General features: G+C 47.7%; 2 long non-coding RNA genes across 2 annotated transcripts in view; both read left to right on the top strand.

Moving 5' to 3' along the window:
• Nucleotides 1-13733, top strand: part of LOC101867236 (uncharacterized) — a 39277-nt gene that overhangs the window by 10346 nt on the left and 15198 nt on the right. The window lies entirely within an intron of this gene.
• LOC141410269 (uncharacterized) lies at nucleotides 1705-12039 on the top strand. The gene is made up of 2 exons (XR_012434537.1): nucleotides 1705-2075; nucleotides 10023-12039. It is a non-coding gene; the product is annotated as an uncharacterized lncRNA (long non-coding RNA).

The following is a 13733-nucleotide window of genomic DNA, read 5'->3' on the forward strand; positions in this document are numbered from 1 at the left end:
TCCGGAGTAGCTGGGACTGCAGGCGCCCGCCACCTCGCCCGGCTAGTTTTTTGTATTTTCTAGTAGAGACGGGGTTTCACTGTGTTAGCCAGGATGGTCTCGATCTCCTGACCTCGTGATCCGCCCGTCTCAGCCTCCCAAAGTGCTGGGATTACAGGCTTGAGCCACCGCGCCCGGCCTTTTTGAAGAATATTTTGTGTGCTATTAATACAGCTACTACAGGCCATGCGCAGCGGCTCGTGCCTATAATCCCAGCACTTTGAGAAGCCAAGGCAGGAGGACTGCTTGAGGCCAGGAGTTTGAGACCAGCCTGGGCAACATAGTGAGACTCCCATCTCTCCAAAAAAAAAAAAAAAAAAAGTTTAGGAAATCAGCCAAGCATAATGACATGTGGTGGCTGAAGAAGAAGGATCTACATAGGAGGCTGAAGCGGTAGGATTGCTTGAACCTAAGAGTCGGAGGTTACAGTGAACTCTGATCACACCACTGCACTCCAGACTGGACGACAGAACAAGGCCCTGTCTTAAAACACACATGCACACGCACACACGCGCGCACACACACACACAGCCTCAGCTATGACAACTTTCTTATGCTAGCTGTTTGCATGGTATATTATTTTCCATCCTTAAATTTTAATTTCCACCTCTTTCTCTCTCTTGAAGGCAACATAAGGTTGGTTCTTGCTTTCTTAAGTCAGTCTGACCATTTGTGCCTTTTGCTTGGGATACTTCATTTATGTTTGATGCAATTATCTAAATGGTTATAGTTACATGATATTCTCTATGTGTCTCATCTGTGTTTTGTTCCTCGGATTATTCTTTCTTGCCTTCTTGTTCATTCATTAATGTTATATTTTCTTTGGACATATTTTTCTTCATTCGTTAGTGGAAGTAAATTTCCATATCATTATTTTATCCATTAAGGCAAAGCTGCACTGTGTGTGTTCAAATTTACATTCCCACCCAGGTCCCTTTCTCAGTTACCTTTTTCAATCTTTTAACTTTTTTTTTTTTAATTTTATGTCTCTCTATAGTTTTCTGGTTATATCCATTCTATCTCCTTCTATATATTCTTATTTTATAAATGGTGGGCAACAAGCATGCCCACAGACGTGAGTTGCAAAGGTGAAAGCTGACTCCCTGGGGGTGATGAGAAGAGGCTTACCCCTGCTGCCTTGCCCGGAGCTGCTCCTCTGGTAGCTTGAATCCATTTCTTTCATATCCAGCCTTCATCCCTCAGTAACCCAACTGGAGCCACTCAAGACCCATGCGCCAGAAGGACGACCATCGTTATTCTGGGGCAGGCAGCAGCTTCCAACAAGATGGCCTTGTGATTCCAGGTCACGACTGCCTGCTCCCTTCAGAGGAAGGGCTCACCCCAAATCCAAATTCCGCTGTGCGTGGCCGTCAAATGTGAGAGGCCATCTGGGGACTTGTCATGGGGACTGGGGTGGACACAAGTCACCTTTCTAGCTCCCTGTTGGATAACCTTTCTGTATTTGATGAAAAGTAGTACCTGAAATATAGTATCTGATGAAGTAGTACCTGACTTCCGGACTTGGAGTTTGAAACTCAAGTTTCCAGCTGCCCGGAAACGTGCTCGGGAGACTGACTTGGAAGACAGAGCGTCAAGGAAGCGGCGTCCCAGCGTCACTTCCGGCGGGGAGGGGCGGCGTTTGGCGTCCTCTGACGCTGACTTCTCAGCAGAGGATCGCTGTGCCTCGGGCAGCAGTGCTCAGAGCTGCCGGGTGGGATATGGGATATGGTAACCTCTGGGCCGCAGTGCCCCGAGGTGCGGGGGATATGGTAACTGGGAAACAAGGCCCCGAGCCCAGTTACTGCCCCTGTTAGTTAGGCAGTGAGGATTCAGTAGTTTGCAAGACTTTGCCTGACACTGTGCCCGGGCGTGGTCTGGGCAGTGTCTTCGCAACATCAGCGAAGGTATCTGGGCTTTTTCCTGTGGGTCAGCGGGTGACTCCTTCATCTGTCGTCCCTCCATCCGTGTGGCCATCTTTTGTCACGTGCCTGCGCTGTGGACGTCAGGCTGGGGACACACAGGACCGACTGGACAAGGTGAGATCTAGAATTTATGCCTCATTCAGTTAATGTTCTTTAGATAATTTGTTCAACATTTATTTGGTAAGAAGCGGGTAAAAGTTTTTCTACTGGTAAAGACCTTACACTTTCTCAGTAACCTATGTACCAGCTGTCCTTTCGCTCACATCTTTGAGCTTTTCTCCCTGTATTAGTCAGGGTTCTCTAGAGGAACAGAATAGGATAGATGTATTTGAAGGGAAGTTTATTAGGAGAATTGACTCACACGATCACAAGTTAAGTCCCACAATAGGCCGTCTGCAAGCTGAGGAGCCAGGAAGCCAGTCCAAGTCCCAAAACCTCAAATATAGGGAAGCTGACGGTGCAGCCGTGTCTGTGGCCAAAGGCCCTGGAGCCCCTGGCAAACCACTGGTGTGAGTCCAAGAGTCCCAGAGCTGAAGAGCTTGGAGTCTGATGTTCAAGGGCAGGAAGCATCCAGCATGGGAGAAAGATGGAGGCAGGAAGACTCAGCCCGTCCAGTCCTTCCACATTCTCCTGCCTGCTTTTATTCTGGCCATGCTGGCAGCTGATTAGATGGTGCCCACCCGGATTGAGGGTGTATTTGCCTTTCCCAGCCCACTGACTCAAATGTTAATCTCCTTTGGCAACACATTCACAGACACACTCAGGATCAGTACTTTGCATCCTTCAATCCAATCAAGTTGACACTCAATATTAACCATAACATTCCTCAACTCAAAAAAGTAAAGAAAATTCCCCCCAAACACAACTCCACTTTCTCATGAGTGTTTGTGAGATAACTTGCTTAGGATTGCAGGGGTACAGTGGTTTCTAGGTGCACAGCACCTCCGCAGAAAATTTCCATTATCTTTCCTCCTGTCACGCCTCCCTTCCAGCCTCCCGAAGACAGGCCTCCTGCCTCCTGACCCCACTGTTCAGTCTTCCCTGCGTCTCCTTTCTCGACTTCCCTCGGGTCCCTTCTGTCCCCTCCGTAATGCAGGGCAGCTCAGCTCTGTCCTCCCAGCTCCTGTCTTCAAGCTTGAGCAGCTCCCTCCAGCATCTCCAGGTCATCAGACACCACCTTAGAAAGTTGTGGGGGTAATGACCGGGTGCGGTGGCTCAAACCTGTAATCCCAGCACTTTGGGAGGCTGAGACGGGCGGATCATGAGGTCAGGAGATCGAGACCATCCTGGCTAACACGGTGAAACTCTGTCTCTACTAAAAAAAAAAATACAAAAAACTAGCCGGGCGAGGTGGCGGGCGCCTGTAGTCCCAGCTGCTCAGGAGGCAGAGGCAGGAGAATGGCATAAACCCGGGAGGCGGAGCTTGCAGTGAGCTGAGATCCGGCCACTGCACTCTGGCCTGGGCAACAGAGCGGGACTCCGTCTCAAAAAAAAAAAAAAAAAGTTGTGGGGGTATTTTTTAAATGGATTTTTCTTTTATGAGTTCAAGTTTAAGGGAGTCAGTTTACTTGCTAGTTTTTCTACTACTGTGTAACAAATTTTCACCATTTTAGTAACAACACAAATGCATTTTCTACCACTTTCTTTTTTGTTTTTGTTTTTGTTTTTGTTTTTGTTTGAGATAGAGTCTCAGTCTGTCACCAGGCTGGAGTGCAGTGGCACCATCTCGGCTCACTGCAACCTCCTCCTCCCAGGTTCAAGTGATTCTCCTGCCTCAGCCTCCTGAGTAGCTGGGATTACAGGCACCCACCACCATGCCTGGCTAATTTTGTGTTTCTGGTAGAGACGGGGTTTCACCATGTTGGCCAGGCTGGTCTCAATCTCCTGACCTCTGGTGATCCACCCACCTCGGCCTCCCAAAGTGCTGGGATTCCAGGCATGAGCCCTGAACCTGGCCCTCTCCACTTTCTGTGGGGTCAGTTGGGTCCTCTGCCCCTTGCCGCTCCAGGCCGAAATCAAGGCATCACCCAGAGCTGTGATCTCATCTGAGGCACAAGGGTCTCTTCCAGGGTTGTTCTGGTTGTTGATTTGTCAATGATCAGTTGTAGGGCTGAGGCCCTCACCCCTCCCAGAAGTCACCACCCTTCCCAGGTGGCCCACATGGGCCAGTCTGCATCCTTCCTGCTCCTGCTTCTGCTCTCTCCTCTCAGGGATCACCTGATGAGGTCAGGCCCACCAGAGGAGCCCAGGAGCCACGTGGGCCGGAGTTGGTGAGCACTGGCTCCCGGAGCGGATTGCTGCACTGCAGGAGCTTTGCAGGCCAGCTGTTAGATACAGACATTGCTGAACATTAAATGATATGCACTTAGAATTAAATAAAACTTACTTAAAACATAGGTAATAAATACTCAAAGCCATCCCTTTGTAATTATTTTACCACATTTTACATCACCTGCGTTCCTGAGGTCACTGATACCGGCTGTATCTGTAGGGGTAAAAGCTGGAATGGGTTACCACCGTCTCTTCCTAGCACCGTGCTCAGTGACTTTTTGTGTGTGGCTCCAAGTCGGCCACAAGGGGGACATTTACACTATAGAAAGTGGCAAATGCTACATATGCAGGCTGGATTGTTGCTTTATTGACTGTCTAGATTTAATGAAGTTATGGGAAAATTCGAGTAATGTAGATTAAATTTAAACGTGTGTTGCGGCTGTAACCATTACATTGTGAATAGTACCAAAAATCAAGGAAATGTTCTTCCAGTATTAGAAAACTATCATCTGACTCAGAAGAGACACTCATGTCATTGATGAAGTGACGTTCCACTGTCTTTGCGATTTCAGTTCTCTTTTACTTATTAACATAAATGAAAGTGTGAACCACGTTCAACTCAGAACTGCACTGTTTTTTAATAATGTGAGAAGTTCTCTGCTGGGTCAGATGATAGTCAGGCATTTATTCAAAGCCTGGTTCTGTCAAACCATTGTTGGTGATAGAATTATAAAATCTGAGAGTGGGCCAGGTGCAGTGGCTCACAGCTGTAATCCTGGCACTTTGGGAGGCTAAGGCGGGTGTATCACTGGAGGTCAGGAGTTTGAGACCAGCCTGGCCAACATGGCAAAACCCCATCTCTACTAACACTACAAAAATTAGTCAGGTGCGATGGTGCGCACCTGTAATCCCAGCTACTTGGGAGACTGAGGCAGGAGAATCATTTGAACCCAGGAGCCAGAGATTGCACTGAGCCAAGATCGTGCCACTGCACTCCAGCCTGGGTGACAGAGTGGGACTCCATCTCAAAACAAAACAAAAAACTGATAGTGGATTTTGTAAGAAACAGTAAGTCACACTGGAGTGATACGTACAAAACAAAAAAACAGAGAAGAATTTTGCTTAAAATATATGTTATTTCTTTTTTTTTTTTTTTTTTTTTTTTTTTTTTTTTGAGACGGAGTCTCGCTCTGTCGCCCAGGCTGGAGTGCAGTGGCGCGATCTCGGCTCACTGCAAGCTCCGCCTCCCGGGTTCACGCCATTCTCCTGCCTCAGCCTCCCGAGTAGCTGGGACTACAGGCGCCCACAACCGCGCCCGGCTAATTTTTTGTATTTTTAGTAGAGACGGGGTTTCACCATGGTCTCGATCTCCTGACCTTGTGATCCGCCCGCCTCGGCCTCCCAAAGTGCTGGGATTACAGGCGTGAGCCACTGCGCCCTGCAAAATATATGTTATTTCTAAAATTATATGAAGAAATTACTAATGGAAATTTTTATGTTAACTCTTACATAGTAGCATGGATTTTAATAACATAAAAGTATTTTCGAATGTTTATCCCTGACCCATCAAGAAAACAGAATAACTTATGTTTTTTAAGTGTGGCAATGGTAAAAACAGACACAGAAAAGAATCCTGGTGCCCTTCACTCATGCACTTGCTTATTGGCTTGTTACTGTCAGGCAGCCAGGGCTTGCTCTAGGCCTTGGGGCACAGCAGTTTGCAAAAGGACAGGGCTCCTTTTGCAAGGAGCGTGGTGGGAGAGACGGAGATGAATCACATCTTCACAAAAATACCCAGTTACAAACCATAAGTCCAGCTGCTGAAACATACAGGAGCATGTGGCAGGGGCTGCTGTCTCATAGGGACTAGGTGGAGTCCCCTTCACACAGGTGTCCCTAAGTCTTAGCCCTTGATTCTGTCCCTTCTGTCTACACTCACTCCCTTGGTGACCTCGTCTAGTTTTTCCTTTCCTTTCCTTTCCTTTCCTTTCCTTTCCTTTCCTTTCCTTTCCTTTCCTTTCCTTTCCTTTCTTTCTTCTTTCTTTTTCTTTCTTCTTTTTCTTGGCTATGAGTTTGTCATACATGGCTCTTATGATTCTGAAGTATGTTCCTTCAATACCTAGTTTATTGAGAGTTTTTAACACGAAGGATGTTGAATTTTATCAAAGGCTTTTTCTGCATTTGTTGAGATAAATATGTGGTTTTTGTCTTTAGTTCTGTTTATGTGATGAATCACATTTATTGATTTGTGTATGTTGACCCAACCTTGCATCTCTGAGATGAAGCCAACTTGATGGTGGTGAATAAGACTTTTGATGTGCTGCTGGATTTGGTTTGCCAGTATTTTATTGAGGATTTTTGCATCAATGTTCATCAAGGATATTGGCCTCAAGTTTTCTTTTTTTCTTGTATCTCTGCCAGGTTTGAGTATCAGGATGATGCTGGAGTCATAGAATGAGTTAGGAAGGAGTCCCTCCTTTTCAATTTTTTTGGAATAGATTCAGTAGAGTAGTAACAGCTCTTCTTTGTACCTCTGGTAGAATTCAGTTGTGAATCTCTCTGGTCCTGGGCTTTTTTTGGTTGGTAGGCTGTTTATTATTGCCTCAATTTTAGAACTCATTTTTGGTCTGTACAGGGATTCAATTTCTTCCTGGTTCTGTCTTAGGAGGGTATATGTGTCCAGGAATGTATCAATTTCTTCTAGATTTTCTAGTTTATGTGCATAGAGGTGTTTCTAGTATTCTCTGATAGTTGTTTGTATTTCTGTGGGGTGAGTGGTGATATCCCCCTTATTATTTCTGATTGTGTTTATTTGATTCTTCTCTCTTTTCTTTTCTTTTTTTTTTTTGAGATGGAGTCTCGCTCTGTCACCCAGGCTGGAGTGCAGTGGCCGGATCTCAGCTCACTGCAAGCTCCGCCTCCCTGGTTCACGCCATTCTCCTGCCTCAGCCTCCCGAGTAGCTGGGACTACAGGCGCCCGCCACCTCGCCCGGCTAGTTTTTTGTATTTTTAGTAGAGACGGGGTTTCACCGTGTTAGCCAGGATGGTCTCGATCTCCTGACCTCGTGATCCGCCCGTCTCGGCCTCCCAAAGTGCTGGGATTACAGGCTTGAGCCACCGCGCCCGGCCGATTCTTCTCTCTTTTCTTCTTTATTAGTCTAGCTAGTGGTCTATCTGTTATATTAATTTTTTCAAAAAACCAGCTCCTGGATTCATTGATTTTCTTGAAGGGTTTTGGGCATCTCTGTCTTCTTCAGTTCGACTCTGATCTTGATTATTTCTTGTCTTCTGCTAGCTCTGGGTGGGGCTTGTTTGCTCTTGGTTCTCTAGTTCTTTTAGTTAAGATGTTAGGTTGTTAACTTGCGATTTTTCTAGCTTTTCAGTGTGGATACTTAGGGCTATAAATTTCCCTAACACTAGGGAAAGAGATTTTTAGCTGTGTCCCAGAGATTCTGGTACATTGTCTCTTGTTCTCATTAGTTTCAAAGAACTTCTTGATTTCTGCCTTAATTTCATTATTTACCCAAGAGTCATTCAGGAGCATGTTGTTCAGTTTCCATATGGTTCAGTGGTTTTGAGTGAATTTCTTAATCTTGAGTTCTAATTTGATTGCATTGTGATCTGAGAGACTGTTATGATTTCAGTTCTTTTCCATTTGATGAGTTGTGTTTTGCTTCCAATTATGTGATCAATTTTAAAGTAAGTGCCATGTGGCAACGAGAAGAATGCGTATTCTGTTATTTTTGGGTGGAGAATTCTGTAGATATCTATCAGATCCACTTGATCCAGAGCTGAGTTTAGGTCCTGAATATCTTTGTTAATTTTTTCTCAATGATCTGTCTAACATTGTCAGTGGGGTGTTAAAGTCTTCCCCTATTATTATGTGAGAATCTAAGTCTCTTTATAGGTCTCTAAGAACTTCCTTTATGAATCTAGGTGCTCCTGTATTGGGTGCATGTATATTTAGGGTAGTCAGTTCTTGTTGAAATGAACCCTTTACCATCGTGTAATGCCCTTCTTTGTCTTTTTTGCTTTTTGTTGGTTTAAAGTCTGTTTTGTCGAAAACTAGTACTGCAACCCCTATTTTTTTTTTCTGTTTTTCATTTGCTTGGTAAATTTTTATCCATCCTTTTATTTTGAGCCTATGTGTATCTTTGCATGTGAGATGGATCTCTCTCTCTCTTTTTTTTTTTCTTTTTAGACAGAGTCTTGCTCTGTCACCCAGGCTGGAGTGCAGTGGCGCGATCTCCGCTCACTGCAAGCTCTGCCTCCCAGTTCACGCCATTCTCCTGCATTAGCCTCCTGAGTAGCTGGGACTACAGGTGCCTGCCACCATGCCTGGCTAAATTTTTTTTTTTTTTTTTTGTATTTTTGTAGAGATGGGGTTTCACTGTGTTAGCCAGGATGGTCTCGGTCTCCTGACCTCATGATCCTCGCATCTCAGCCTCCCAAAGTGCTGGGATTACAGGCATGAGCCACTGCTCCTGGCCTAAATGGGTCTCTCGAAGACAGCATACTGACAGGTCTTGGCTCTTTATCCAGCTTGCTACTCTGTGTCTTTTAATTGGGGCATTTAGTCCATTTACATTTAAGATTAATATTGTTTTGTGTAGATTTGATCCTGTCATCATGATGCTAGATGGTTATTTTGCAGACTTGCTTATGTGGTTGCCTCATAGTGTCACTGGTCTGTGTATTTGTGTGTCTTTATAGTGGCTGGTAACAGTTTTTCCTTTCCATATTTAGTGTTTCCTTCAGGAGCTCTTGCAAGGTAGGCTTGGTGGTGATGAATTCCCTCAGCATTTGCTTGTCTGAAAAGGATCTTATTTCTCCTTTGCTTAAATTCTGGGTTGAAAATTCTTTTCTTTAAGAATGTTGAATATTGGCCCCCACTCTCTTCTGGCTGGTAGGGTTTCCACTGAGAGGCCCACTGTTAGTCTGATGGGCTTCCCTCTCCAGGTGGCCTGGCCTTTCTCTCCGGCTGCACTTAACACTTTCATTTCAACCTTGGAGAATCTGTGATTATGTGTCTTGGGGTTGATCTTCTCATACAGTATCTTACTGGGGTTCTCTGCATTTTCTGAATTTGAATGTTGGCCTGTCTTGCTAGGTTGGGGAAGTTCTCCAGGATGATATCCTAAAGGATGTTTTCCAATTTGGTTCCATTTTCCCCATTTCTTTCAGGTACCCCAGTCAGCTGTAGGTTTGGTGTCTTTACATCATCCCATATTTCCCAGAGGTTTTATATCATTCATTCTTTTTTTTCTATTCTTTTCTTCCTATCTTACTTCAGAAATACAGTCTTCAAGCCCTAAGATTCTTTCTTCTACTTGGCCTGTTCTGCTATTGGTACTCATGGTTGCATTGTGAAGTTCTCATGTTGTGTTTTTCAGCTCCATCATGTTGGTTACGTTTCTCTCTAAACTGGCTATTCTGGCTATCAGCTCCTGTATGGTTTTATCGTGTTCTTAGCTTCTTTGCATTGGGTTACAAATGCTCCTTTAGCTCAGCAAAGTTGGTTATTACCCACCTTCTGAAGCCTACTTCTGTCAATTCAGCCATCTCAGCCTCAGCCCCATTCTGTACCCTTGCTATAGAGGTGTTGTGGTCATTTAAAGGAGAAGAGGCACTCTGAGTTTTCAGCATTTTTGCCTTGATTCTTTCTCTTCTTTGTGGGCTTATCTACCTTCAATCTTTGAGGTGGCTGACCTTTGAATGGGGTTTTTGTGGGGACTTTTTTGCTGATGATGTTGTTGTTGTTCTTATTTTCTGTTTGCTTTCTTTTAACAGTCAGGCCACTCTACCATAAGATGGCTGCAGTTTGTTGGGGGTCCACTCCAGACCCTAGTTGCCTTGATTTTTCCCATACCTGGAAGTATCACCAGTGAAGACTGAGAAACAGCAAAGATGACAGCTCCTTCCTCTGGAAGCTCTGTCCCGGGGGGTACTGATCTGTTGCCAACCTGAACACACCTGCAGGAGGTGGCTGTAGACACCTGTTGGGAGGTCTTACCCAGTCAGGAGAAATCGGATCAGGGACCTTCTTAAAGAAGTAGTCTGGCTGCTTTTTCATAGAGCAGGTGTGCTGCATTTTGTTGGGGGTGTGGGGGGGTCCTTCCTCATCCAGACCATTTGTATTCTCCAAAGCTGGCAGGCTGGAATGACTAAGTCAACCAAACTGCAGAGATGGTGGCTGCCCCACCCCTGGGAGCTCCATCCCAAGGGGAGATCAGAGCTCCATCCATAGAACTCTGGCTGGAGTGGCTGAAGCCCCTGCAGGGAGGACCCACCCAGTGAGGAGAAGTGGTTGGGATCCCACTTGAAGAACCACTCTGGCCATGATCTGAAAAGGCAGCTGTGCTGTGTGTGGGGGACAGCTCCTCATCTGGACCACTTGTATTCTCCAAAGTCTGCAGGCTGGAATGGCTGAGTCTACCTAATTGCAGAGATGGCCGCCACCCCTCCCCTGGGAACTCGAACCCTTCTCAGGCAGAGTCCAGCCTGTTGCTGTTGGCTGACTGGGATTCCAAGCCAGTGGATCTTAACTTGTGAGGTGCCATGGAAGTGAGGACTGCAGAACGATTCTGCTTGGCTCCATGGAGTCAGCCCTCTTCCCAGGAATCTGGAAGGATGGATTTCCCACCTTGCCAGGGATCCTGGGGCCAGAGTACGTGAAACACCTGGGTCTCTGTGTGTGGCTGAGTGGCTGCTCTGCTGAAGTTTCACAAAGCTCTATGTATCGGCCCAAGGCGCTGGTGGTGGGGGCTCATGAAGGGATCTCCTGATCCACAGTTGCAAAGATCCATGGGAGAAGCATGATTTCCCAAGCAGGGCTGCACAATCACTCACCACTTCCTCGGCTGGTGGTGGGGGTTCCTGTGGCTCCATGCCACTCCTGAGTGGGCCATTGACCCCCCTACCACTTCTTTTCTTCTCCATGGGTTGAGTTGTTTGCCTCGTCAGTCCCAGTGTGAGAACCTGGATGCTTCAGTTGAAGGTGCTGAATTCACTCACCCCTTTTCATTCTTCTCTGTGAGCACCTCAGACTGCAACTCTTTCTAATCAGCCATCTTGGATTGACCTGAAGGTTATTTTAAAGTCATCTAGTTTCATGGCTTTAAGAAACACCTGTATTCTGACCACTCCCAAATTCATATTCAACTCAAATCTTTTTCTGGGGCCTCCAGATAAGACAGAGCCACATGTCCAACATCTCTCTCAGGGTATCCAACAGGCACGCACCCATAATATTGAAACTCAAGCGTCTGTTCTCACACAGATCAGACCCACCCTAGTGCTCCCTGTTTGGGGACTGGAAACCCCAACCTCGCTCTGGCCAGAAACCTCAGGGGCATCTTCTATGCCTCCCACCCACAGCCAGGCAGCAAATTCTGTGGCCTCTAACTTCGACGTGCATCGGAGCCTGACAGACCCCTGCATTTCTGACCTGGGTGCTGAAAGAGCCATCCCTGGTCTTCGGTCTATTCCAAAGGAGTAGCCACAATTAGCCTTCAAAATTTTAACTCGGTGTGCATCATCCTGTGCTCAAAATGGCTTTGGGCTCATTCAGAGTAAGAGCTGAAGTCACTGAAAGAGACTGAGTCACTGTGTGCGCTTGTCTCCGGCCACCCCCAGCCCTGCGTCAGCCTCCGCCTCTGACAGCCACAGGGCTGCCCCTCCCCTCTTCATGTCTTTACCCAAACATCACACAGGGGAGGCCTTCTCTGACTCAAAGTGCACCCCCGGGCTCCCAGTCTCTTTCTCAGCTCTATGTTTCCCAGAAAGGAATCACTCTTGTGTTGTAGAATTCACTCGTTTGCGATGTTTATCCTTCCCATAAGCTCTGGAAGACAGTGTTGTCTCTTCTGTTCACTGGTGATCCCAGGAGGAGGAGCTGTCCAGGAGCACAGGAGGTAGGTGCTCCATGAGTATTTGTGGAGTGAACCAGCTGAACAGTTTAAGTAATTAGAATCCATAAATGGAACCTTGAAGCTATTTGCTAGGATGGGCTATGGTGAAACCCCCTTCGTTACCTGAGTCCTCAGCACACCTGCTACTCACCAGCGTTGCTGGCGGGAGTGAGGGGCAGGGCCTTGTGTCCAGGCCAGAGGTGCTGGATTTTGTTCTGAAAGTACTGGGAGACTGCTAGGATGTCTTGATCAGGAAAATGATGGGACCAGATCAGTCTTTTCAGAAAAATCTCACCGGCCACAGCATGGAAGAAGGATGGGGTGGGCAAGGCTGAGGCTTTGGCCGCTCTCACCCCTTGTCTCCACACGCGCCTCTGCCTTGCGTCTGCTCAGACCTGGGCACTGGCAGCTGCCCTGCTGGACAGATCAAGGCAGCGAAAGCATTTGTTCTCCACAATGCTGACGGGAGACAACTTGCCCCAGCCGCCTGGGTCGTGAAAGAGGAATTTCAAAAGCAGTTGCCGAGGATCCCACTAGGATTCAAGAACACGTGGCCTCTCTCAAACTCAAGGCGTCAAAGCGGGGCCAGACTGAAGGGACATCGGGGAGCCCCACAGGACAGACGGGGCCAAGCAGCCTGGCACGGCCACAGGGGCTGCCTCTGCCCAGTCACCTCCCTCCTTGGGCCTTCGTGCTGCTCCTTTCTACCCAAGGCCAGCCTCTCTCCTGCCCTATAACAACCCCCCCATGTCTCCGTCGAGGGCAGCGGGCACCCCAGGCTGCTAAGACGTGCACTCTGAGGGCCCTCTCAGCCCAGGGATTGTCCCCAGGGTTCAGCTGCCCAGGGGCCCTGAGCAGCCGCTCCCACTTCTTGTCATCACAGCTGATAAGGACCTGTAGATGAGGGCATCCTATCTCGCCCAGTCCTGGGGGCCATGCTCAGGCCAGGAGAAGCCACCAAACATGGCCACCATCTTCCTGGCTCCAGAGGCTCTGTTCCAACACCAGGCCCCCTTGGACCCGCCTAGCCCACAGACCTTGGAGGCAGGTGCATGAGCAGGTGCATCCGTCCCATGGACTCTGATGGGCTGTCAGGACGGATGCAGGTAGAGCCCAGGTTCTGCCCAGCAGGTGCAGTTCCAAGGCTGCCTCTGGGTGGCGTGCTTGGACCAGTCAGCTGCCCTGCGTTCGCCTAACACCGCAGAACCGGTTTCCGGCTGCCAGGGTGATGCAAGCTGGTAGAAGCACAGATGTGGTCATTCCTCAGCCCTGCCCAGGCCTCGAGGGTGGAGGGTCAGGGGCCTCTGCCCAGAGTCTCCGGTCCCCCAAATACACACAGACCCCTACTTTCCTTGTTAGTTTTCTAACACTTCCACAGCAAGCTACCACAGACTAGGTGGCTTCAGCAGCAGCAATGTATCCTCTGACCGCTCTGAAGGCTGAATGTCTGTGATGAAGACGTTGACGGGTGTGGTCTCTGCAGAAGCCTCTCCTCTTGGTCTGCAGACAGCTGTTCTCTCGCTACCTCTTCACATGGTCTTCCCTCCATACGTGCTCACCTGTGGGACTCTGTGTGACCTGGTCTCCTCGT

The sequence above is a fragment of the Macaca fascicularis genome, chromosome 5, assembly GCF_037993035.2.
Source record: "Macaca fascicularis isolate 582-1 chromosome 5, T2T-MFA8v1.1".
Taxonomy (NCBI): domain Eukaryota; kingdom Metazoa; phylum Chordata; class Mammalia; order Primates; family Cercopithecidae; genus Macaca; species Macaca fascicularis.